At 37.3% G+C, this 13,212-nt stretch overlaps 1 protein-coding gene across 1 annotated transcript in view; it reads left to right on the top strand.

Moving 5' to 3' along the window:
• The window catches only part of LOC148940917 (protein tolkin-like), a 267,546-nt gene that overhangs the window by 149,999 nt on the left and 104,335 nt on the right, over positions 1 to 13,212 (top strand). The window lies entirely within an intron of this gene.

The following is a 13,212-nucleotide window of genomic DNA, read 5'->3' as shown; positions in this document are numbered from 1 at the left end:
CCTGATATAAAAAATTAAGTCCTTGACCCTCTCCCTAAATTTTCGTGAATTGACACCTCTTTTTACAACTCATCTGCCCCTAATGTATAAATTATAATTATAAAATATAAACATAATGTCACTGAAAATACCCCACCCCCTCCGTAAAATTTCTTGCAGACGATTCAGCCTGAAAAATTATCCTTAACATACTTCCATTTGAACAAATACTTCAAGCTCTAATTGTTTTTCCGGTCACTCTAGAAATCCCCCCTTACGTGGAAATTTTTTTTCCAGAAATCAAAACACGCTCAAACTTTCCCTCAGACAATACACCCAGAACATCTCCACATGCCAAATTGAGTTGGCAGAGACAAAGTAAGACAAATAAAAATAATTTAGTATAGCACTTATTTCAAATCCGACCAGTGTAAAATTTCTCCTTGAAAGTTCACCCTCGGAAATGTCCCTCCCCACGGAAAATTATACCCATGGAAACCCACTCCAAACACAAACTCCCCCCCTTCCGAAAAATGACTATACTTTTCAATAACAAATACTAGGCTATACGCAAGCAAAGGGCAAACTTTATAAATTAAAGACCTATTCCCAGGGCTATAAAGGGCCATCTTGTCTCCAAAGTCATAGTTTTGGGACATTTTAACTATGCTGAACAAAATGACTATCTCAAAATTTTGCTGAAAATATGCCAAAATTTTGGAGAAAATAGGGACGTGGGAGGGGGCATGTTGTCCTTCAGTCTGTATTGTTACTTAAAAAGAGCGCTAGAACTTTTAATCTCCGTTCAAATAAGCCCTCTCTCTATGTTCTAGGACCGTTGGTTCGATACGATCAATCCTGGAAAAAAAGATAAATAAACACGCATCCATGATCTTTCTTCTGGAAAAAAAAAATATAAGAAATTCCACATTTTTGCAGATAAGAGCTGGAAACCTCTCCATTCTCTGATACGCTGAATCAGATACGTGTGATTTTCATGAACATTCTTAGACTTCTAGAGGGTATTTCCCCCCTTTTTGAAAATCAGACAAATTTTCTCAGGCTCGTGGCCTTTTATGGGTTACACCACTGTATATAAATAACAGATATTATCTATATTATCTATATCTACATTATATTATCTATATACAGTGGGTAACACTAAGCTTAATGAATCTTACGTACTTGGATTTTAAGTGGCTTATAGTTTGTTCGTGTACGATACCTTAACGGATCACCCTATTTTGTCCATTATAAACTTTATTAGTTTGTGTGGCCAAACTATTCAAAATTGATTTGGCGGTCTTGCCATAGCTTGTAGAGCATAAGAGATCCGAAACGACGGAAAACTAAAAGCCGACACCTAATTTCCCGGGAATCCTAGAAAAATCATTTAAATTCTCGTGTTTTTTGCCGGAGAGATATTCAGTTTTAATGAAACTTAAATCAACAGAAATTTGATGATCTAGCATACTTGCTCGCAAAACACAAACAATCAACCCAAAGGAAATATCATTTCACAATATTGGCCACTTTGGCTGTTCCTCGTGGTCTCACCCGGTTTGATTGACAAGCTCGCGAACAAAAGGGACACAAAATTTCACTGCGTTTTCAGCCTAATTCCATAGTCACACCACATATTTTTGACAGATCCCGATGACAATTAGTTCCCCTGGGAAAGTTCGCTAATGGGCCCTTGGTCTTTGTGACGGTTAGCCGACGCCAAAACTAGCAAAATGATTTTAAGGTACCACATCCTCTTATTATAAAGAAAGAAAACGATCAAAACTGAGCTTTTTCATTCAAAAAACAAACACATACACACAAAGCGAATTTTTCGAGAGGACAACCGACTCTCTTCTTCAGTGCGAACAAAATAATATATACAAGGAAAAAGCCCAAGAAAAAACCAACAAAACAAACGCAGAAAGTCAATGTGAAAAAAAAAATCAATGAAAAAAACAAAATATTAAAAGATAAATAAAATTGAATAAAAGCCAAACATTATAAGAATTAAAACGAAGATTGTTCGCTAGTATCCGTCGATGGCAGTTCTAATTTTTTTTATCTTGTGCAAATCGCCGGTATTGGCGAATGACTCGCTTTGTGGTTGTTAGGAGTTTGGTTTTAATTCTTATAATTTTTGGCTTTTATTGAATTTCATTGATCTTTTAGTTTTTTTTTTTTTTTTTTTTTTCCTATTAACTTTACGTGTTTGTTTTATTGGTTTTTTCTTCGGCATTTTCCTTGTATATATTAATTTATTCGTGCTGTACAAGAGAGGCGGTCATCCTCTCGAAATATTCACTTTGCGTTTTTTCAGTATTCTCGTTTGGCCTTAAACGACTTCATTTTTGATCGTTTTCTTTCTGTATAGTATGGCAGGCAAATGCGGTTTAAGAAATTGTCTACATCCTGTTAGGCGCTAATATAAACCGAACCGAAAAACCGAAAAACGGCTAATACCTAACCGAACCGAAGAGTGGTTCCTCCCTAAAGATTTATAACTTCGTTATGCGTATGCAGTTATTTTAACAGCAATATGGGGAACAAACTTTATTAGTAGTCCATTTTTATATTGTCCTCAACTAAAAGCGCGTTGTGAATGACCGTAATCAGTTTATGTAAAGTTTTTCAAACAAAGCTTTCTCCAGCAATAAAGCCAGCTTGGGAAATTGGTTTTAGTTTCTATCTGCAAGAAAACATATATTCTATGTTTATTTGAGAAACCAGTTCAAGCATGGAATTTGATTAAGAAACCAACTTTTATTTATATTTTCTGAAAACTTTAGGAAGTATCCAAAACTGAGGAACTATGAAAAGTTGACGGAAACCAGCAGGCCCCACGGGCAGGCTTTTCTATGGCCCTTCCTAATGTACCGGCTGGCACGTACGCAAAAATTTCTTCTGTGTGGGGGGGGGGGTATAAAAACAAATTTTAATAATACGCTGATAGGAAGTGCGTAAAAGTTGCGGAAGATTTTCAATTTTGGCAGTGGGCCGGCCCTCATGCTTAAATCACTAGTTTCTGGGATAAAGTATTCTCAAGCTGGTGCGCTTCCAGCGCATTCTTTTATTCTGTTATATTAATTAGCAGGACCCAAGAAAATTGTCAAAGAGGGGCTTACTACTACTTCTAACAAATCACTGCAGCACCAAGCCACTTGAGGCAAACACAGCGTTGTTCGCACCTTCTTTATCTCAGTCTATTCAAATCCTCTCTCTTTACACTCTCCCTGGAAGTTCTCATCTACCTTAAATCTTTCCTTAAGACATCCTCCCACTGCAACTGGGGACGACCTGCTTTTTGTTTTGCCCAAGACGGTTGGGCAAAAGGGCTAATCTTTGGCAATATGTCATCCTTCATCCGCAGAACGTGTCCTAGTCATTTCAACCTGTCTCTCATTATACCCCTAGAAAAGGGATTGAACCAGACTATTCGGACACCCTACTGTTTCAGATATGGTAAGTCAGTCGGGATATGGTCAGTTCTAAATATAAACATATCTTCACTGCACCCACCGTCCTTACTAGTAAGACTATCTAGATAAGTGAAGCTTTCCGCTGGATTGATCTTCTCGTTACCCAACATCACTCCTTTACCTTTGCTTATTCCTAGTCTTATCAACTCAGTCTTCTTGACACCAATTTTTAAGCCTTTCAACCTTGGTTGATAACATCTAAGTGATAAATACTAATAGAATAGTAACCGAAAATTAGTGTCTTGGTCGTGTGTGATATACATAGATCAGGATAAGAAAGTGATATGCAAAAAAACACACAGATTTGTGCCGGCTCCAGCGTTGCCAACGCTTTGAGATTAATTGTACCTGTCTTTTGATCGGAATAGTGCCACGAAAGAATCACTGCGGTGCAAAGTTTTTTTCGCTCACATCTCCATCTTCTTTTTGGAACATCTCATAAATTTTGTTTGCCGTTCTTTTTTTCAAGGATGATCAGTTTTGGAATTTGGTTATATTTTTCTGTGTCGTGTTGGCGGAGGAGTTTCACAAATCTTGAAAGTTACAACCAAAGCTTGCCGGCAAGTATTAGAAATGTTTGATTGTATCATAGAACTGCCCAAATATACCACATAGTACGAGGACCTCCAAATTTTACCAAGAACAGTGCAATTGCTCCACTTTGTCAACGCTGGTCTGCACTCATATTAGTGTTCAACCTTCAACCTTGGATTTTAACACCAAAGTCATTAATATGAATTCAATACTAACTGAAAAAATTAATGGTTTGATCGTAGATGAGATGCATAGATCTAGATATTAGGGTTGGGTGCAAACGCTTGATATTTTTGGAAAGGTTGAGGAGGGGAAGAGTGCAACAACAACAAAATATTTTGGGTGGACTAGGCACTTCCCTGACTAGAATGACATTCAAAAAACCTGGCAGATTTGTAAATGTGTTTGGACTGCCTCTTTCATATTTTTTTACTGCGAACCGCAGTCTCCAAGCGTCTTTTGTGTCTTCTTTCTGAGCATTCTTAGGGAAACACGGTCGTAAGGAAAAAAACAATTCTTCTACTCTTACCCATGCAGGGTTGAACCGGACCCCTTCCAGTTCATCCCAAGATAAAATGTCTGGATCAACCCCCCCCCCCAAATCACGATCCGAAAGAGAACGTCATTTGGAGCAAGAGCATTAATGAAAATGTAGATAGCGCCGCTTCTCTCGATTTTAGAATGGCAGGAGATTTTAGAAAAACAAGCGACAAACTTTCCGGTACTATACTTACGGCTCAATAAAGAAATGATCGAAGTGCCAGAAAAAAATTTACCGACCTAAATCATCTTTTACAGTTTAACTTATGAAGAGTTTAACCAGTAAACTAAGGATTCTTCCTTAAAAAAATGAGGTTAGATAACACTCTTACTAATTTTCATAGTCTTTCACCAATAGGTGTCAGAGTAAACAAGAATGTCCGGTTCAACTCTTATCTTCCCTGTAGCTCATGAAATTAGTGACATGGAAAAAAAAAACAACGCACAGACTTGCCTAGGTCTAGAATTATAGGGCTGTCTATATTACCCTTATCTTATAAGGTAATAGGTTAAGTGTTATATTACCCCTACTCATATATTACCTTATCATTCGACTTCGCAACCCTGTATTTAATGCTAAAGTCAATAATATTAATTCGGTACTATTCAGAAATCAAATGTAAAGATCATATTTCATAACCGCGAATTTATAATTATCAGTCGTGCCTCTGAATAATTTAACACATAGCGACTTCACCCCCTGGATTTATGGGCTTGTTTATAAGAAGTGTATAAAATGATATTTGATTGTATTTAGCCACTTCATTATACGGTAAATTAAAAGTATCGGATCTGATATGGCAATTCCCTATTACGGTGCTATATTAATAAAAATAGTTTATTTATGCCTGATCAGAAACAGAACTTCAATTATAGAATTTAAATAATTCATCAAATAGTGAGTCTATTGGCCCCAGGGCCTTATGCAGGATTTTTTTGGGGAGAGAGGGGTTTAAAAGAATTTTTCGGGGGGGGGGGGAGTTACAAAGAACTTTAAAAAAGCATCAAAACTTGTTTATATTCATTTTAGTTAGTTTTTTACGAGTCGGACAAATATTTCGGGAGGGGACTCAAACCCCCTAACCCTCTGGACACGACCTTGATTGGCCTGAATTCAAATAAATTCTTGATTTCCATAGGAAATCTTCATCTTCGATTCATGCAGTAATATCTACTTTTCTAGCCACAGAGCCTAGCCTACTTCCCCTGAGTCTACCCCCCCCCCCCAATTCCAAACTCTTTTTCTTTATTTGTTTTTCCTTATTTGCTTTTAGGTCAAGTATATTAAAACAGAAATAATGAAAAGAAATAAAAAAGGGGTCGCTATTAATCGCAACCCAAAATTAATACCTATTCGCTCTTCAGTAAAGTTTGGTTTTAAAGTTTAGTACCCCAGTTTTTGCTGATATATTTTTCAAAAGCATTCATTGTTTTTCTGCATGATTAATATCTGGAAAATATTAAATAGGGTCTTGTTTTTTTTTTCTTAAAAAAAATTGTTTGCTAAATTTGCAAAACTTGCCAAAAACAAAGTCCACATTCCGGTTTGCAATTATTTAGGTTTTATCGGTTGCCATGTAGTGATTAAATTTTCAGCTAGACTACAAACCGGCAATTATTAGCATAAAACATCAGATAAAAATGAAAAACTAAAATAAAAAAAACATAAAATAAAACTTGAAACGATAAATGTAAGTTATAAAACAATATTTATAATACTACCAAAATATCACTGCAAACTTTGCTCATGGCAATCAAGCCTTTTTAAAGTTGGCTGATGTCAACCTTAGCATAACTTCCGCAATCATTTATTAGTGGTCATTTTTAATATCTTGGAAAGAGGAGTTTCGTTCCATGGAACCCCTGTCGTTTTTCTCTATTCCATATTTCGTTTTCCGTGACTTTCTCATTCCTATTTTTGCTTATTCGTTTTATAAACTTGTCCAAACGGTAATTATGACAAAATTGTCATTTTTGCATTTTATTTTGGTAAGAAATAAGTACAGGGCCATATCCAAGATAGTGTTCATGGGCGCCCATAAGGGGGGGCAGGGGGACACCCCCTGGCTGAATGATGCTACCTTATTTTTATATTTTTGTTCTGAGATTTCTATTATAAAGCATTAAAAGTGCCAATTAGATGAGGTTTGTCCCCCCTGGAATTCAGCTTATGGGCGCCCATGATAGTGTTTTGTTTGGATTCGGTCCGATTTATCTCCTATGATATATAGTTGGTATCTATACAAAGATTCATTGGCGAGGACTTCTGAGATGTGTTTCCGTCTCTTCTGACACAAACAGATTTTTGGATTGATTAAAGTTTTGTTTTATTACTGTAAATTTGTTGATCATCGAAAATCGTTGCGTGCAAAAAAAAATTCAAACGAATTTACTGAAAAAAATATACATTGTCAGTTTAATATACATATGCTGATATTTGTTCCTTAAAACCTTCATTAATTTTTGTTTTCTTAAAGTTATAAGTGAAAACATTTAAGATTTTTTTCAGTAAGTGCAAATTATATTCTGGCTTTTAGAAAGCATAGGGTTAAGAACCCTATTCAGATTAATTTCTACTCGTTTTGAGTTTGACTTATTTTAATTTCTCTTTGTTTTGGGTTTCATTTATTTATTGATACTGATTTGTGGTAGTTGTATGCTTGGTAGATCATTTGATTCTATTTTTGTTCATTTTGGTTTAATGGAGTTCTTTACTTTTTTTTAAAAATTTAGTTTGTGCAAAAGTTTTTTCTTGATTAATTTCTGTTCGTTTTAAATTGACATAGTCTTTTTCAGGGAGAAAGACTGAGCCTTTTCGTAAGTTAAACAACCATCCCTTCCATAAAAACCTTTAGTACTCCCTTGGCATTACTTACAACCCTTGCCACTAATCTCTGGGGTTTGTTTCAACCCCAAAAGCCTTGTTATATGATATTTAGACTATTTTGAATAGAATGGCTATCTCAAAATTTCTATTCGACACATTTCGGGACAATATGAAGTGTATGTAGGGGTGAGAGGGTAGCTGCCATCTGATCACTTTGCCTCTTAAAAAGAACACTAAAGCGTCTGATTACCAATCAAATGAGCCCCATTTAAACTTTATATGACCAGACTTTCTATATAAACCCTATATGTCCCTAAATGATAAATAAAAGTTCAAATAGGGATAAAATCCTTTTAATAGACAGTGATAATAGAAATTCACAAAAATACCAGATATTTCGGTCACATATACTACTGATGACGGTCACTGTATATGTGACCGAAATATCTGGTATTTTTGTGAATTTCTATCATCACTGTCTATTAAAAGGATTTTATCCCTATTTGAACTTTTATTTATCGTCATGGAAAGGCAGTGTGGTCTCCGAAATTATCTACCCTATATGTCCCCAGGGCACAATTTACAACCCTTGCCCTTCAGAGCCGAGGGGATTTGTTATCCTCTAAGACATAAATTCCAGACGTTTCTGATAGGCTTAAACAATATGGCTATATCAAAATTTTGATTGGAAGTGTTTGGGGAAATGATAGGCGTTTGCCCTCTGATCACTTTCGAATAATAAAAAGGTTATGAGCCCCAAGGACAAAACTTTCTATAAAAAAACGTTATGAGCCCCAAGGGAATAACTTATGACCCTTATCATGAGAGCTATGGGGGAGGGGTGTCATCCTCAAAGACATAATTTCCAGACCTTTCAACTGCGTTAAATAAAATGGCAATATCAAAATGTTGATCGGAAATGTTTGGGGAAATGATGGGCGTTAGGGGTGGGGTATTCTCCCTCTGATTACTTTCTATTATTAAAAAGGGCGATATCCCTCTCAATTTCCAATCGAAAGAGTCCTTTTTTTAAGTTTTTACGACAACACTTTCTATATGACATTATATGCCCCCAGGGCATAACTTACAACCTTAGCCCTGAGGGCTCTTTAGGGTTGTCATACTCAAAAACATAATTTCCGGACCCTTAAAGTACGTTCAACAAAATTGCTATATCAAAATATTTGATCGGAAGTGTTTGGGGAAATGATGGGTATGGGGGGTGCATTCGCCCTCCGATATCTTTTGACTATTAATAAGGGCACTAGCCCTCTTAATTCTCAGTTGAATGAGTCCTTTTTCAAGTTTCTACGACAACGCTGGCAAAGACCTAATTTCCAGTACTTTCAACTATGTTGAACAAAAAATTTTGATTGGATGTGTTTGGGGAAATGGTAGGCTTGAAAGAGGCGTTGGTTACCCTCCAATCACTTTCGACTATTAAATAGTGCACTAGCGCTTTCAATTTCCAATCGAATGAGCCCTTTTTGAAGTTTCCACGACAACGCTTTCTATAAAACCTTATATGCCCCCAGGGCATAACTTACAACCTTAGCCCTGAGGGCTCTTTGGGGTTATCATACTCAAAAACATAATTTCCGGACCCTTAAAGTACGTTCAACAAAATTGCTATATCAAAATATTTGATCGGAAGTGTTTGGGGAAATGATGGGTATGGGGGGTGCATTCGCCCTCCGATATCTTTTGACTATTAATAAGGGCACTAGCCCTCTTAATTCTCAGTTGAATGAGTCCTTTTTCAAGTTTCTACGACAACGCTGGCAAAGACCTAATTTCCAGTACTTTCAACTATGTTGAACAAAAAATTTTGATTGGATGTGTTTGGGGAAATGGTAGGCTTGAAAGAGGCGTTGGTTACCCTCCAATCACTTTCGACTATTAAATAGTGCACTAGCGCTTTCAATTTCCAATCGAATGAGCCCTTTTTGAAGTTTCCACGACAACGCTTTCTATAAAACCTTAAATGCCCCCAGGGCCTAACTTACAACCCTTGCTTGAGGGCTGTGGGGGGAGTGTCATCCTCATAGACATAATTTCCGGACTTTTCAACTACGTTGAAAAAAAATGGCTATCTAAAAAATTTTATTGGATGTTTTTGAGGAAATGGTGGGTGTTGGAGGGGTGCTAGTTTTCCTTCAATCACTTTTGACTATTTAAAAGGGCACTACCCCTTCAAAGTTTTCGAAGTTTCTATTACAACTCTCTATAAAAACCGTATATCGACCCAGGGCATAACTTACAACCCTTGCCTTGAGGGGTGTGGGGGGAGGGGATCGATCATCCTCGAAGACATGGTTTGGGAAGTTTTTTATCCTCAAAATCTTGATTGTATGTGTTTGGGGAAAATGTGGGCGTGAGAGGGGGGTTAGTTGTCCTCCAATCACTTTCGACTATTAAAAAGGGCACTAGCCCTTTGAATTTCCAATCGAATGCGCCCTTTTTTAAGTTTCTACAACAAGGCTTTTAATAAAAACCTTATATGCTCCCAGGGTATAACTTATAACCTTTTCCCTGAGGGCTCTAAGGGGATTATCGTTCTCAAAGACCTAATTTCCATAACTTTCAACTACGTTGAACAAAATAGCTATCTCAAAATTTGATTGGATGTGTTTGGATAAATGGTGGGCGTGGAAGGGAAATATTTGCCTTCCAATTACTTTTGACTATTAAAACGGACACAGCCATATCAATTACCAATCAAATGAGCCCCTTTTGAAGTTTATACGACAACGCTTTCTATGAAAACCTTATTTACCCCCAGGGCATAAGTTATAACCCTTGCCCTGAGGGCTTTGGGGGGGGGGGGTTGTCATCCTCAACAACCTAATTTTCAAAACTTTCAACTATGTTGAAGAAAATGGCTATCTCAAAATTTTAATTTGATGTGTTTGTGGAAAAGGTGAACGTGAGAGGGGGTTTTTTGCCCTCCAATCACTCTCAACTATTAAAAAGATCACTTGCCCTTTGAATTTCAAATCGAATGAGCCTTTTTTGAAGTTTCTACGACAATGCTTTCTGTAAAAAATCTTATATGCCCCCAGGGTATAACTTACAACCCTTGCCCTGAGGGCTGCGGGGGAGTGTTCTCCTCAAAAACATAATTTCAATCTTGAAATTAACTACACTGAACAAAATGGCTATCTCAAAATTTTGATTGGACTTGTTTGGGGAAATGGCGGGTGTGGAAGGGGTGTTGTTGCCTTCCAATCACTTTCGACTGTTAAAAACGGCACTAGCCACTCCAATTTCCAATCAAATGAGCCCTTTTCGCAGTTTATACGACAACTCCCTCGATACGAAGTGCCCTGGTGTAAAAAAAAAAAAAAAAAAATAAATTGTGCCAACATCGTTCTTTACTTCAGCAGCGCGATTGGCTGCCTATGATTATATTCACAATGTTCAGCAATGTATCGCTGACTTCGCAACCGCCATATTTCAAAAACTCACCACACTATCTGCACCTGAGCCCTTATTAAATTTACGCTTATATTTACACAGTAAAAGAACTGGTTTTGTCTAAAAATGAATCGCCCTTGAGTAACATCGATGAAAAAAAAATACAAATAAAGACTGACATTAATACTTAAGACTCACAGAAATTATACCGTAGCATATACGAGAGTGACTGCCACCTCCTCAACTCACCACTCCACGTTAAAGTTTTATTGTGATTTAAAAATAATTTCTATTGAAAGTCAACGGCCCTTATGTTTAAGCAGTCAGGATTTGGACAAAAAGTCAAACTTTAGAGTAAAGAGCAGAGATTGAGAACGGAAACACTCCCCTCATATATATACGACTTCTGTTTTTTTTTAAGTTTTAATGTCACTTTTTGCTTTTATTTGGTTTTGTTAAATTTAATTTTTGTTTGTTCTTAATTGCATACCCTAGGTTACCCAAAATGCAAAGAAGGACTACAACCCTCTTAAACCGACTTTTTAAATCCCCTCTTTCAGCTCCTTTTTTTACGTTGAAGTTAAATATTCGTAAAAAAAGGCGCGAGAATGATCATCCCTGAAAATTTAACGCCTTCAAGCCATAGGCAGCGCAATAGCACTGCCTGATTAAAGAGCGATGTTGACACAATATATTATTTTTTTTAATTTTTTTTTCTGACCAGGGCACAACGTATAGAAGGAGTTGTCGTAGAACCTTCGAAAGGAATTTGATTGGAAATTGAAAGCTCTAGTGCCCTTTTTAAGAGTCAAAAGTGATTGGAGGGCAACCATCCCCCCACGCCCATCATTTGCCCAAATACATCCAATCAATTTTTCAGCATATTTGAAAGGTCCAGTATTCAAGTCTTGGGATGACAGCCCTCCCCAGGGCCCTCAGGGAAGGGCTACAAGTTATGCTAGTTGCTCATTATTACCATGTAAGGCTTTTATGGAAGGGATGGTCGCATAAACTTTGGATGGGCCCGTTCGTTTGGGAACCAGCAGTTCTAGTGCTCTTTTTAGGAATTAAAAGTGATCGGAAGGTAACTAGCCTTCCCCCACCACCACCAGGTCCTCTTTTCCTTAGATGCATCCGATAGAAAGTTAAATATAACAATTTTGTTAAAAAACAGTCTAAGGATAAAATAACAAAGCCTTTGGGGTTGAAACGACCCCAAAGCCTGGGAGCAATGATTTTAGGTTATGCTCCGGGGGCATATAAGATTTTTACGGAAGGGGTTATTGTATTAACTTTTGAGGAGGCTCATTTGATTGGAAATTGAATGTTCTAGTTGCCTTTTAAGACTCAAAAGTGATGGAGGGCAAATACCCCCTCCTCCGATGACTTCTTTTCCCCAAGCGAATTTGAGCGAAATTCTGTTATTGACATTTTGTTCAAAACGTTCCAAAAACACATTATAATGCCTCTAGGGTTGACCCAACCTCCCAGAGCCTATGAGCAAGGGCTATAAATCATGCCTCGGGGGCGTATAAGGTTTTTATGGAATGGGTGGTCGTACAAACTTCGGTTGTGGCTCGTTTGATTGGAAATTGGAAGTTCTAGAGTTCTAGTGCCCTTTTTCCGAGTCAAAAATGATTTGAGGGCAACCAGCCCTCCCCCTCACCCCCATCATTTCCCAAAACACATCCAATCAAAATTTCGATTCAGCTATTTTGTTCAACATTGTTGAAAATTCCAGTAATTTCGCATTTGAGGATGTCTACTCTACCAGGGCCCTCAGGGCAAGGGCTGTAAGTTAGGCGACTTATTTATTGTTTACATATAGCATATGTTATTGAGAAGGGTGTGCATGTTTGACCTTGAATATCTAAAAAGTCAAAAGGCATGCAGGTGCACCTATCAGAGATTGTTAAGGGGAGCGAGGAGCTAAATCAAAACACGGAATGTGCATGCGGGTTGTCAAAAGGGTGTAACTCAGAAATGACTGAGTATATTAATTTGGAACTATCAGGAAATGATAATCCAGATGATCAGTTGAACAATATTTCCACGCTACTACTGATACTAAAACTACCGGTACTACTACTACTACCACCAAAGCTACAGTTTCTGTAGTGAGTACTACCAAGGCTGAGGATATTGAAATGAACAACTGAGGAAACGTTGAGGGGAAAGTTCAACTAAATGAGAACATCCTATGTGCATACAGATTGCTTATACAGACGTATTAGCAATATTTTTGGAACGGCTTACCGTATCAAGATGAAATTCAACTGACCAAAAGGCAAAATGTACCTGTTACTACTGCTATTAATAGTGCTGCTACTACTGTTAATACTATTACCAATACAGCACTATTACTGCTACTACTGCTTGTACTACTACCATTACTACTATGATACTACTACTATTAAGACTTCGCGTGTGAAG

The sequence above is a fragment of the Artemia sp. Qi Xiang Cuo genome, chromosome 19, assembly GCF_049724085.1.
Source record: "Artemia sp. Qi Xiang Cuo chromosome 19, ASM4972408v1, whole genome shotgun sequence".
NCBI lineage: Eukaryota > Metazoa > Arthropoda > Branchiopoda > Anostraca > Artemiidae > Artemia > Artemia sp. Qi Xiang Cuo.
Note: the sequence above shows the minus strand (reverse complement) of the source record. Positions and strands in the feature narration are given on the sequence as shown.